The following is a 14,594-nucleotide window of genomic DNA, read 5'->3' as shown; positions in this document are numbered from 1 at the left end:
CCACTGAATAGTGGAGGATAAAAGGCATCCATAATATTTTTCTTTTTTACGCTGCAAAGGTATGGTCTTTGTCCAATTTCACTAGGAGACACCGCAACTTCTGCAAACCAGCTAGATACAACTCAGAGCAACAGCTCTGACCCTCATTTTGATACTCATTTTACTGCATATGCACATGTACATTCTAGCTGAAGCAGACTCTTCCAAAACTGTCTCCTAAAGTTGCCTCACTTTTGGATTTCTCTCACTGAAAATATTCAACCTGAGGCAAATACCTCTCACTGGATATGCAGCTGTCACATTTTAGGTAGCGCTTGTGGTATGTAGCTAAAGCTGCATAGCTTCTGGAGTTTCCATGTTTAAAACTGTAACAAAGCTTTCAACTTACAGGAAACAAAAAATACTTTCACTTTTACATATTAAGCAGTGAATTTAATCAGAAAGCAATCTATCTGTCAAAATTGCTTGTCTTTTCCATAATTTTATATATAAATATATATAAAAATATAAAGCTTACATATATATTTACAGAAAATGCCCGCTCCAAAAAAAATCTGTTGCAACTTGCATCAATTCAGCAGATGTCAGATTAATTTCAACCCGCAGCTTTTATTACTAGTGAATGAAGAATACTTTTCTGTAGCTCTTCCTCCCACCCTCTCCACCTCCCAAATGTCACTCTTGCACATGCTATACTTTATTTTTGTGGTGGTTAATTACCATTTTACTTCTGACTGTTCAGATGACCTACACTTTAAGGGTATGTAGCTGATTAGCAAAAATTCTCGTAGGACAACTGTGTTTGTAGGGTTAGACTAAATGTTCTAATACGCAGCCAGAGGTTTTTTATGTGGCTGTTAATCTGTGCATTTTGGACACAGTCCTAAAGGTACTGTAAAACCGTTCACGCAGCAAGACATGTAAAACATTCCTGTTAAAGATTACAAAAAAATCCTGGATAAATATAGTTAACAGCTATTTTTTTTTGAAAGTTTTTCTTTCTTTCATATAAAATCTACCCACCCTGTTTGAATTTTGTCCTACTTTTGAACTTCTTTTAGACATAATTTCAAGGACAGAAACCTAGGTGTTAAATATAACAATCCTTACACTTGGCATGCACACCCGTTACCCAAGATTCCTTCTTTCTGTTCCCTGCCAAAGATACATATTCTGGAGAGAATACATATTCCCAAGGCCAACAGCTGAGGAAGGTGCTGTAATGCGTTAGCTGCTTCCAGCTGGCCTTCATAAGAAGTAGGAATTCCTAAATTAAGGGAAAAATTGTCACTGGCAGACTGTAACGGTCAAAATGCATCTTTCTGCCAAGACAACGGCAATCACTGCAGAGGCTGATACAATCCACAATGAAAAACCCGATCTGTGACAATATTAACACAATTGACTTGGACAATTTATTTTCAAGAACAAATGGATTGTTCAATAAAAGCTTTTTACAAGTCTAAGTAGCATTCAAAGTGGAGAGCGATGTGCTCATAAGGAAACTCAGTGATGAGTTCTACTGGAAATTATTAGCAGAGCATTCCTAATCATTTATGTATACGTTCATCAGTTCCAGCATTTAAGCGGTTTCAACCTTTTCATAAAGTGAGTGTGAAACAAGGACAGCAAGCAATCAGGCTTTAGCAACAGGATTCATATTTGCTGACATGCTTGCAATCTTTTCGTGTATCTTGTATTTTTGTGAAGTTTGCTTTTGAAGGCAGGTAGTAGATAAAGTGGTGCATTTGTTTTCAACAAAGACTTTATACTGAGTTTAGCAATATTCTTAAAGGCTACTTAAATAAAGCAAATAATCTGCAGTTTATTTAGGCACTATTTTTTTTTTTATACAGGCATTTGTGAATAGTCTAACTAATACAAAAAGAGGGACTAATGGATCCAGACATAAGATGGAGTCTGAGTTCTCCCATGCATCATTTCCAGGAAGGTCTTTCTGCCTCTCTCATTTCTGACACACCCAACACCTCAGTATGTGAATGCCAAATTTAAAATTCAGAACTTGTGCTAAGTTTAGCTGAAAAAATTCTGCTGTTGGTCTCTCCTAAGTTTAGCAAGTTTGAGTTGTCCTTATTTATTTTTCTTTTCTCTCCCCCTTCTCCCCCCCCCCCCCCCCCCCCCCCCCCCCCCCCCCCCCCCCTTCTTTTTCCTCCCTCATTTTCCTTTCTAGCTCTTCTTTCTGGTGGAAGAATTAGTACTGGATAACTGTTCAAAAGAGATAAGATTTTAAAGTAAGACAGGCAGAGCCCCAGCTCACCTTTGGTAACTGGGGCTAGAGATAGGGTTCCTATGAAGAAAACCCTCATAACCTCATCTCAAGAATCTGGACCTTTCTTTTCTCTTTCTTTTCTTTTTTTTAAAATCCTTGTTAGCTTCCCATGCAGAACAATTCAGTTGTTTGGTGGACGATGTGAAACTGCCTTTGGTAACAAGACAAGAAGCAACTGAAAGTTTACAAGTAAAATTTGGTTGAGGAAAACCATGTAGAATTTGGTGTAATATGATTATTAATGAAAAACAAAAAACAAATCATTTTTTCTAGGACAATATACAAAAATCTGTACTTGAGAATATCATTTACTCTGAATCAATAGTGGGGTTTGATAGGCGTCAGTCTTAAGAGACTTGCTGGACTCAGCTCGGAACTAGCAAATTCTTTATCTATATTTGACACCCAGGTTCAGTTCCCCAATTTCTTTCTTGGATGAACTAATGAAACACAGTCACTCACTTCATGATTTAAAAATCTTGATTGTCCCAATGAAACTAGGTTTTTTTGTTAGGACAGTTAGAGTTACTAGTTCATTTAGGAAGCCCGCTTATAGAAGTACTGGTAGGGTAAGAATCTCCTCAAGCTCAGGGAAGGCTGATGCCGCAATATACTTCTTAGCGGACTATGCAAGGAACAGGTAGAAGACCCTTGAATTTTGAAGGGAAAATTTCTTGTAAGACTAAAGAGTTTTCTAATGTGGCACATAGGATAGATTTGGATCCCTCTGGAACCAGAAAAAGAGCAAAAGAGAAGGGTATTTTTTGCTGGTGGATTCTTCTACCAGCTTTATACTGACTTAAAAGCCTTTATCATGAAGATTTTCCTTTCCTCCACAAACAGAAATCTGATTATGATTGTATTATTTAAAAAAACCCAAACCTAAGATAAAAGTTCCTGAAAACTTCAAAGTGAAGACTAAACTTCAGCATTAAGCTGCAAAAATTCCATGTATGACAACCTGGAGTCCTGATCCATAAAAACAACAGACTGTATTACAGCCTCTCATTTCCCCCCCAAATCAAGGAAGGTATCAGCATATTTCTTTCATCATTAATGATCTATGTCCAAGCATGGACAAAACCTGTAATACCGTAACAGATATAGGAAGCCATGTTTCTCTATATGCTCCAGATGTGCTTTACTTTCACATCATTTTCAATTTTGTATTTATACTTGCTATAGATCTATATTTAATACAAAAACACATTCAAGTTTTAAGAGCATTTTAAGCATACCTCCATCTGAAAAATCAGTTCTTTATTCTTATTTAGGACCTTAGAGACATTATTAAGTAGGATTTGACATCAGAACACTGGTGGATTTTACAAAAAATAAGTTGGTGAATGCTGACAAATGATTAATTACACATCAGCATTCTACATGGCTGCAGTACTCTACAGTAAAAAGCAGAGATGTTCAGACTTATTGATAATATACAAATATATCCTCAAAGAACATTTTTTAAATTGCAGGGCAATCTTGACTTTTCTATTAAATAAAAAGGAGTTAGGCAATTGGTCCAAAGCTCAAGCCAACAGTTTCACCACCACATTATTACCTCTTTTTTTCAGGTAAAGGTGCCTGGCAAAATGTGTATCCCTGCTTAAGCTTAAATGTGATATACTCTCTAAATTGACTGAAGACCATTATAATTTATAGTTCTATAAGGCAATCATAAAATTATTTCCATGCTTCTCAGTGATGTGAAGCCTTAACTTTTATTTTCCCAGTTCTGTAAATTGTATTTCTCCCTCACAGTTTCTAAAGGCAATACAGATACAAAGCTGAAACCAAATATTCAACTTAATTTTTTTGATAAAATAGATCTGTGACGGTTGTGATATTCTGAGATGAGGGAAGTGAAAGCAAACCACATGAGCACCATTTCTTTAGGATCTTTACCCACTAGTCAAGGAAACAAACAACTCCAGTCAACAGCACTTTTATAGAACTATGGCTTGTTTTCAATGTCGTTATGGATATTTTATCAATTCTAAAGATACTAAAGGTTTGCCTAAGGCTGTATGTTACTTTTAAAGTATATCAGCAACGAAACCAGGAGGAGACAATTATTTGTTAGAGCCATGTGATAAAACTGGTTGTACAGATGCAACTCGTAACTCTGTAAGAGGATTCACACTTTGTGGATTAGACTCAAGATTATACTGCCAACACTTTATAAAAAATCCTTTATATGGCATACTGTATATATTACTGCCATTAGTGCTTAGTGATGAATAAGACACTATTATATCTCACACTTTCATATCTGAGATATCACTGCATGGTATTTTGGCAGAAGATGACTCTCCATTGATTATAACTATCAAACATGCAAACAAGAATCTGGAAGCAGTTAGATTTGACGACCTCATAATTACCTTTATCTTTCCATTGACATTAGCTGGAGTATGTCATTCTGGACTGATGAAAATGAACTCTTAAAAAGAATTTGAAATATTAGCCTTTGAGTATATAATTTAATGTTAGCATATATCACAACGCTGGCCTGTTGCTCTGTAGAAAACCTTCCAGGGAAAAGCATAGCTTATCAGCACAAAAATGTAATTAAAGGATTATGGCATTTCTAATGAAAAGACAATTCAAAGAACCCATTAAGGACATAAAGGAAATGTCCTTAATGGGAAAAAAATAGGGGAAAAAACCTCCAAGAAACCCCTTTCTCTTCAAAATTTCTACTATTTTATCTATTTACTTTTCAGAAATCAAAGAAACATGTCAAAAAGCTGTTTTGTACCACATAAAATTATTTGCCTTTAAATAGCATCACGCTACGTAGCACTCTCAAGTTTTTCCAGTCGTATTACAAGTAAATGAAAGAGCTCATCTCTAACAATGACTTTACTTCCATTCACTATATCTACCAAATTTTAAGTCATGAAGATCTGAAGTGATAGCAGGTAACTCAGCTAAATGGATATGAAAGATATTGGAAAAAAACCCACAACAAATTGAGAGTTTATGAGGAAACTGAACCCTACGGACTTTTTTTTTAGTTGAAATACCATGATCCTACATACAGGTCACTACTGTTGAAATAAAAACCTTAAAAGAGAATCAAAGAAAATTAAGTAGAAGAACAACTTACAACTGTCAATAAAACTTCCACTGGTTAATTTTCTCTTCAAAATGTCTAAACACATTCTTCACTGGAAGAAAATGGATTTCTAGAAAATTATTCTAACTGCTTTATTAGTAGGAAAACCATACTGGAGTGTAACACTTCCATTATGTGTGATGAGGTCACCCAAAAGCATGACTGTCCTGAGGGAGCTGTCAGAGGGCCAGGAGATAGACAATGTTGACATGAGCTGTTGTGATCCTGTGATAAACTTACCAAAGAATCATTACTTTTGGGTGAACTCTGTTTTATGTCAACATTATTGGAAGTATTCATGGCAAGATTAGATGAGGGAACTCTGGAGATTAAACATGTCCAAAACAGCACAGATAAAGCATAAAAGTAAATCTTTCTTACAGTATTTAAAAATATGTAATATTGCCTGTAATTCTTTAAAACTGGTAAATGAATAATGTTAAGTAGCTATTCTTATTCTGTCTTGCCAGTCAGAAATCACAGACTTTAATTTGAAACAAATATTTCAAAAGAAATTTTCAAGAATTAGTTATTAATTATAATTTTAAAGTATTTTCAGCTTGTAACTAGTTACAAGCTACTAGAAAACAGTAAAAGGTGATAAACACACAGACTAAAACAAAACAACAAAAAATAAACAATAATACTTTTGTGACAAAATGAGGACTTCATAGAAGATCAAGTTTATCGCAAGAATGAACACCTGAAGCAGTATTATCTACATTAACTGCATGAAAGATAGGATAAAAAAATGCATGAAAGAAAAAAGTTTCCAACACACAAAAATCAGTGAGATCCCACAAGAGCAGAAGGATTACCTAAATTCTAACAAAACCCAAGTGAACTGGCTAAATGAGTTGCACGTTGGCAGATGATACAGTCAGAGATGCTGAGGAAAACATTTGTAAAGACAGAGATGATCTTAGAGATGGAGATACACCAGGCAAAAGAATGCCTGCTGGACTGGGACTCAGCACTGGACTGAGTAATTGAATTTTCCTGCACATGTTGACATCTTTGGAATTTGTCAGCTATCAGAGAAAAAATCTAGGCGTTATCATGAACAGATTGACGAAGTGACTGCCCAATGTATATCACTAAGCAAAAGCAAGAGAGAACATTAAGACAGGAGTTAGAGTAATGAACATGTAGCAAAAGCCTACGCTGAAAAGATAAACAAAGTATGTGGTTGAAAATGTCAGGGCACTGGTGTTCTCCTCCAAACTGTGGGACCAGCCATGAAAAGTCAGACAAACTGCAGTGTTTACAATGTAGACTCAGGTATATCATCAGTTATTGTAAAGAGACTGGAGATCCTTACGTAGAATGGGCTGTACATACACAACATTTAAGTGAAATTCTGAGAAGATAAAACAGAAGTTGCTGCTCTTGTTTGTCTTGTCCCCACCTTTGCCATTCGACTGTGACTTCTAATTCCATTAGCTCCTTTCTTACTTGTGATGTTATGTGATGGTATTTTTTGCACATAAATTCAGCATAGCTCCTTGGGACACTGAAATTCTGATGGTTAGTGTAGTCCCTATCTTATAAAATTTTGTTGAGAATAATCTTTTTAGACCGAGCCTGATTAAGCAAGAATTAGTGTCAGCACAAGGACACTGAAGGGATGTTCAGTGTTACTACTCTTCCTCAGTCAGAAGAGTACTCTGGGATACAAATCCTGCTAGTTGGGCTATAAAGTTCTGCATTGTAATGGTTGTGTAGCAGAGTGTTAAAGATTTCACTGGTAAAGCACCATTTATCTACCCACTGAATTATGCATAAGCCTTCCAGAAGACTCATTGTTCAAAGATCCCAGCAGCCCTCAACAAAAATTGGTAGGCATTTCTGGGAAAGCACATAGCGAAGTCCTGAATATAGGACATTGCTTCTATTCAGCCATTTCCAATAATGTTTTTCTTTATTTAAATCTATGTTTATATGCATATGTGTGCATATGTAAGTCCCCTGCAGCACTAATGCCTGGCCTGGCACTATAAGGCTCACAACCAGAAAAGTTTGAGAATTGGTATTTGGCCCGATCTAGACTGCACTAGAATGGCCTGGAAGACAGCAGCAGCGGCAAAGGAGGTGATGGGAAGCTGCTGCTGCTATCCTCTGTGACTTCTGCCTTTGTAGCTGCATGACACATCTCCTGCTAGGTGTGAACTTGTCTCCTTCCTCTGGCCTTGTTTTCTCCAAGACATCACAACGTCCAAATGTTGAAAGACAGCACTGAGCAAGCCTCAGCACAAGCAAGTGGGTTCCTGCTATCTTCTCTGTAGTAGAAACACTTAACAGTTATTCAAAGGCATCCTACTTGTACTTCTACCTCTAATAATTATAGCTAAGGTGTGGGGTTTTTTTTCTAATTCTGATTTTCTAGTTTCTAATTCAATTTTTTTCCCTTGAAGGTAATCCCCATCTCCTTTTTAAAAATAAGATCCAGTATCAAAGTTTAATGTTGCAATACAAATGTACATGTATGATTTTCTCTTTGTGAAGATGTTCAGTAAATGCGATGATGCTTAACAGTTTAACCAAACTTTCTCCCTGAAGCCATACCTTTGTATTACTCTCTAAAATTTCAAGAAGCCTATCACCTAGTTGGTCCAAAAAAACCCATTCCAAGAACTTATCCAGTTGACAGCATCTTGTTTGACCAATCCACTTCTTATGAAAACATTTCAGCTTAATTTTTGGGAGCTGAAGCAATTAATTTTTAATTTTAAAGAATGCTTGAAAAATATCCTTACCATTCCAGACATTCAAATTTTTTACCTCATTGTGTATATTCAAAGACAATTTTTAAAATTACAAAAAAAAAGTTATAAATCAGCATTTTGGAAATCTGATATATGCAGTTTTTGGACTCCAGATTATGACTCTGTTCATCACAGCTGAAAAGGGCCATTAATGCTAACAGACAATATCAGCACTTTTCAGGCTGCCAAACACCCACACTGTCACTTTTGCGTAAGGCTGTAGGAAGAGTAATTTCTTCAAACAACACAGTCATTTGTATGGAAAGAAAGGTGTCAGATCACAAAGCTCAGTGGATGCCCTGGATCTCTGAATCCAGTATACCACTAAAATATCTATCGCAGCTGTCTACCCTTTTGGGCAATGCCAGATTGCCAAATCAGCAATTCAATAAACAGCTAGACAAGCTGCCAGTACAGAAGGTAATTACAGAAGGTAAAGGGACAGTTAGTTGTCCAACAACAGAAAACAGCAAAATGGAGATCATGTGCACAGCATGGATACCTATAGTCTGTTCAACTTAAGATAAAATGGGCTACATTGTATAGTGAAAAGTTTTTTAAAATTCATGCCAACTGACACAGCGATTTCTGCTTCACTAGAAATAAAAGTCTGCTTTGATGATATAGACACATCTTTCTCACACTAGTAAGCCAGCGTCCAGTCAATTGTACCTGTCAATTTTAAGAAGTGTCAAACACTGATAAGGCAAATACCAGCTGGACTGCTTTGTTTATAGCTATGGTTTCAGGCTGCAGGTAGAACCACAGAGGATATGGCTGGAAGGAGCGCTCAGAAAATTTGTCAAGATGCCCTGAGGTTCAAAGTCTATGACTGCATACTAATATTGACAATATTTAATTCTGAAATATTGCTGGGCATACATGGAAGAAAACGTTATTTATTTATAAAGTTCTCAATTATCTATTTTAGCAGCATTTTTATCATTTTACTTCTACTACCAGGGAGTAAGAAAACCCCAGCTTGTTCAGGTACATTTCAGATCTCTTTCTTTTGGAATTTCCTAGATTTCCTCTAACTGTTAATATTTATGAAGGTGACTTAGAAGTCAACCTTTTCACTACTGATTTGTGTCCCTAGCATACATCTCAGCATGCACCCCTGAAGATCACTCTTTAAAATCAACACAGTCCAAAGCAATTTCATACAATCGCTGAACTCATTTATGTTACCCTTTTCTTTCTCAGACAGGCAACAACAGTGGCTGTGTAAATGAATATCCTCTTTCCCCATACCACTCTTTCAGATGACACCCCGCAGCATGCTGTACATCATGCAACAAGACTGTGGCTGTACGGACATGCTTAAGCATGGGGCTGTATTTGCCTCTGCTACATGCTGCCATCTTCCAGGCATCCTCTTTTAGCTATGAGGGTTGGTTTTTTCCATCTGTTCCCCTTCTTTTTGCATTACACCATCTCTTGTTCTCCATGAGAAGGTCATTGTGGGCACCCAGTTGTTTACTTCTTGAAGGATTTAAAATGTTTTTTTCTTTCTTTTCCTTTTCATTATCTATTTGATTATATAGTTCTCCCCCTGCCATGTCACATGTCAGATAAGACCGCAAGCATCTTTCAGCAGGAACTGTAAGCTTCTTTTGTTCTTGTTTGTTCTTGCTTTGTTTTTCTATGGGGCCTAGCAAGGCTCAATGCTGATGGGAACTATTGATGTACCACAACTTAACTTTTTTCTAATATAACCTCACTTACAGCTAATGCAATTCAAGAGACAACACAACATCCACTGATAATTACCTTTTGATTCCAGTTTGGCATTCCAAAAAACTTTGCTTACCCTCAAGAGGCTTGTAGCAGAAAAACAGCAAAGATGTCCCAGTAGATCTAAGTGTGATACAGATACCAGAATTTCCCATTTATGTGTGATTTTGTGTGTGTGCAAAATGGGTAATGTCTACTTTTAAAATCCTTTCCAGTCTTATCAGTGCTTTTGCCTGTTACTAAGGGTGGTCTTGTTCTGTTTTTCTAGAAACTAACATGACATTACATTCACTCCAGGCAAAATACTGTAGTATATTGATCTATAAAAAAAACTTTATCTGAAACAAATGATGTTAATATTACAGGATTGGTTAGAAATGTACAAAAACCTCCCCACTCTCATTTCATTATATTGACATCTTCCACATATTTGCTCATACTTCATTTCTGAAACAAAGACATACCTCATTTGCTGGAAACTAACTGTATAATTAAGTCAATATAAAAGTTATTAACATGATGCCAGTATTATTTTGACTTCTATTATTTCACAAAAGTCACATAATTTCTTTGTCCATAAATCTATTAATAGTGTCATATTTTGACTCATGGTCAGCACTGTTCCGTTCCCGGAATCTAAAAGAGCTAACAATTTTGGATGGGAATCCAAAGAATAAAACCAAGGCTAATTACCTTGTCAGTAAAACTGTAACGTTAATATTGTCCAAATTCTATTTTTTTTGATTGAAGGAGACAAAATCAGTTGAGTCTATTTGCTATGGAAATTTAGGGGTTGTTGAAATGTTTAAGCACACAGTTTAAAGGTTGAATGTCCCATGCTGTTGAATAGTTGGCAAAAAAAGAATTTGTTTTTTTTCCTCTCTCCATTTTCACATGTTCTTTGATTGGGACAGAAGAGAAGCAATCCTCATCACTGACAGCTGCTTTTTGTACCACTCAATTGGGTGATCTCTCTGTGACCTGTTGGGTTCACTCTATCTCCCCGCAACAGCTGGAGGCTTGACTTCCCCCCGATACACACACACACTTTCTAGAGGGCACTGCATGTACTGTCTTAAATAAACAATTTGGAATAGGCCATGAATTCTGGGACTCGGTGTAAAAACCAAGCAGTTGCTTCAGATGTCCTTTCAGACTCACTGGAAAAAATTTAGCAGATTAACCTTTGTTCCTCGTTTTTGCTTCTTCAGGCTATAGACAAAGTGAACTCCATCCCAACCATTGGGACCATTACCCCAGATGTCGTGTTTGACTCCTCTGCATCTCTGGTCTAACACATAGATGCTATTTAGAAATTCTGCTGCTACTGCTTCTTTAGCTTCTACTGAAAGCTTCTCTTTCCAGCTTCCATAGCCAAATGCCTTTTTAGAACTTGTATTATATTATCTTCTCTGGTCTCCTATACACACATACTTTATATTTCTTCATCTTATAAATGGCTGCTTCTAAATTCTACTCTGTTGTCCAGTGTTTTGATCCTATTATCCCCCGCTGAATCTCTCCAAAAGTTTCTGGTACAATATCATATCAAACTTAAGGTTTTAATTATTATTTTCAAAACCCACTCTCCAAATTCTTCTCCCTTCCAAAATTCATCCTGCCTCTCATGCTTCATTTATTCCACCAATGTCCTGAAGATTCTAGATAATAGCAAAAAAAATATACACAGCTTCCTACACAAAGTAAAGTACCCTAGACCTGCCCTTCGAACACCCTATGCTGTTGACATTTAAGTCTTTTTTGGAGAATGACTTCTACAATGATGTGAACTTCTCTAGTAAACCAGGTAGATGTGTAAACGTGCAGTTCATATGCATTTCATTTCACCTCTCCCCTGCCTACTTGTTTATCCTTAGATGATGAATTCCTCTGAGCATGACCCTGTCCTTGTATAGCCTTGAAATGGGTGGCAATGGGCAGCTTAGTAAAGGACACTGCTGCTAATAAGACTGAGCTACGCCTCGCCCTAACTGGCGCTATAGTAGCTATGAGCTATGAGCTTTCCTCATCTGAAGGTAACTTTTACATTGTTAAGTATGGTATTCCAAGGATGGCATTCACTGGGAAAAGACAGTGTAATTGGTAATGTTGCTAGGTGCTGGCTCCAGAAGCTCAGTTTGAGCCTTTGTTCTTTACTTTCTCATCATACTGATTTTCCTCACGAGGGCAGGCACAGAGCCCAACTGATGTTAAGAACAGCAATGTTTAGCATATTGACCCACCTTGCTGACTTAAGAGCTATTATGGAGTGTAATGCTGCATACAGACCAGGTTATACAGCATACTTTTAAATTAAGTCAGAGTTTTAGAAGGATTGATGTGTTTATTGACCTATTGCAACTTGCAATTTTGGTCAAATTTTCTTTGATCTTGGTATTATTGTTAAAACATTCAGCGGAAGAATTATTTGATCTCTATGTGACTGTACCTCTAAAACAAATTATCTCCATTACAGCACTACTATGATTATTAATAACATTATCTTTTCAGTAATAGTGCAATTTAAGCTTCATTTAAAATTATGCTTTAGGAGTTCAAGGGGAGCAGCAAAGCCAATAAGGATCACATTAAGCCTCTTGTTTCAATGTGTGAGAAGCGTCATTTAAATTTTTCAAGCCAAGTCTTGGCATTAGCTTGGGGGAACTTGGCTCTACTCAAAGGAACAGCCTTCTGTCAATGTCAAGAACAATCCTAAAGAGTAAAAACAGTGAACAGAGAAGGCTGCACTGAACCTCTGAGTTAGAAATAAACAGTGAGCAAAGATTAACATTTATCTGAGCTTCCCACTTGTTTACCCCATTGTAGACATATTAACATGTATGCCATGACTTCATGTTGCTATGTACTCTAGCAATGGAACAGAACAGTAACAGGGAAAAAAAAGGAAATCCAAGTATATTTTAAATTGAACTCATGTCTCTGTAGAGAAATTAAAGTATCTACTTTTTGGTATAAATCTTGGAAAAACTCAGCTGCACAAGTCACAGTCAGGCTGTATGTTAACTGTTCAAAAGGTTGTGTCAGTTCCATATGAAATATTTCCTCATCTCTTAATTTTGAAGTTTAAAGTACAATTTAGGTGACAGTGTTACAGCTTTGACTGTAGGAGGAAAGCAGAACATACAAGATGTCAGTAAATTTTAAACAGGAAGAAGTAAGGTCTTGTACATTCATCTATGACATGGATGTTTGTGAAAAGTACTGAATTAGAGAATAAAGCTCTTCTTTTCTCCAGAGGGCACTGGGAACACAGTGTAACTGTCTGAGCATCCCCACATAGCCTCAGCAACCCCAATTTGAATGACTGCTTCAACTAAGAAAGCAGATGGTAATTTCTCCATAGTCTACTCCCTGCTGGTGCTAGTGCTAAATGATGCAGGTTTTTACTGCAGTTCTGTGGTATGGGAATGCAAATACTAAACTTTATTGCCAGACACATCTTCTTGTAAAAGTAACCTTGCTACTGAAGGTTAGCTGCTTCTGTTGTTTAAAAAATTAATGGTTATACTACTTTGTGCTTTTGAAGTAACTGAGGTAGGGGGGTTATCTTCTAGTTTTTGTGAGGCTGTTCCAAAATATTTCCAAATATTTTAAATGATCACCACTATTAAAAAAAAAAATCATTTGACACTATCCTTTATCCTTTAAATGTAAAAAAAAGTATAGAAAATGGAATAAATAGTAATGTGATAGTGACAATTTGTACCCCATCATCATAAAATGGGAGCTCCCAAGCAGAATTCTGTGAAACGCTAGTTGCCCACAAAGTACTTGCAGCTAATTCTTGGAAGGCTGGCTAGTCATACACTGCTGGCTTTAGTCCTTGTTTCCAGCTGTTACATCACATGAAAGACAACTAAAAATACATTAAATACTTCTCCATACAAGCAAGTTAAAAACTGCTGCAATAATGTTAGGCACTGAAAGTAGAACTGTGGTGTGTAAAGTTATGAAAAGAAGCAAGGAAAAAAAAAAAGATTACAATCTCTCTGCTAAAGTGTGGTCTGTGATATGGCAAGAGAAAACCTTGACAAGGTTCAATTTTAGTATTTCAACATGTTTGGGATATTCAAAACTGTATCAGATGTTCAAGGTCCCAGTCCAATAACACACTCAATCACAGATCTAACCAATATTTTCTGTTATAGTTTGGCCTATGCTTATGTACCTCTCTGAAATCAAAACCCATATGCCAAGGAAATAAAGTACTGACAGCTACATCGAGTGTTCAGAATAGACAGTAATAGATGCTTCCTAGATATTAAGTGGTCTATGTGGAAATTTAAGAGGCTAAAGGTGCTTCCTTATAAGGCTGGAACGTGTAACTTATTGGAAACACAAATAAAATGTGCAAACACAAGTTAATGAAATGTGCAAACTGTGAGGCTGGAGTGAGCTGCAGTTTCTGTAGTTGTTTGCCTGCCTACTGACAACAGTAAATTTACACCAGATTTGCATGATATTGAAGATTCATCTCGTGCTTTCTTCATATTTCTGATTTTTATTTGTACTGTGGTTGCAGTGTGACTACATGTTTTGGGTTGGGTTTTTTTTCTGTAGCCTTATTATTCCCTCAGCTGGGAGACTCCTACACTTCTGATAAAAGCAATTCTTACAAAGAACTCAGCTTGCAAAATGTATTATGCTGTGGGGCACTATT

The 14,594-nt window shown here is 36.6% G+C and overlaps 1 protein-coding gene across 1 annotated transcript in view; it reads right to left on the bottom strand.

Moving 5' to 3' along the window:
- The window catches only part of ADAMTS19 (ADAM metallopeptidase with thrombospondin type 1 motif 19), a 150,703-nt gene that overhangs the window by 6,966 nt on the left and 129,143 nt on the right, over nt 1-14,594 (bottom strand). The window lies entirely within an intron of this gene.

This window comes from Gymnogyps californianus, chromosome Z (assembly GCF_018139145.2).
Source record: "Gymnogyps californianus isolate 813 chromosome Z, ASM1813914v2, whole genome shotgun sequence".
In the NCBI taxonomy this organism is placed as follows: domain Eukaryota; kingdom Metazoa; phylum Chordata; class Aves; order Accipitriformes; family Cathartidae; genus Gymnogyps; species Gymnogyps californianus.
Note: the sequence above shows the minus strand (reverse complement) of the source record. Positions and strands in the feature narration are given on the sequence as shown.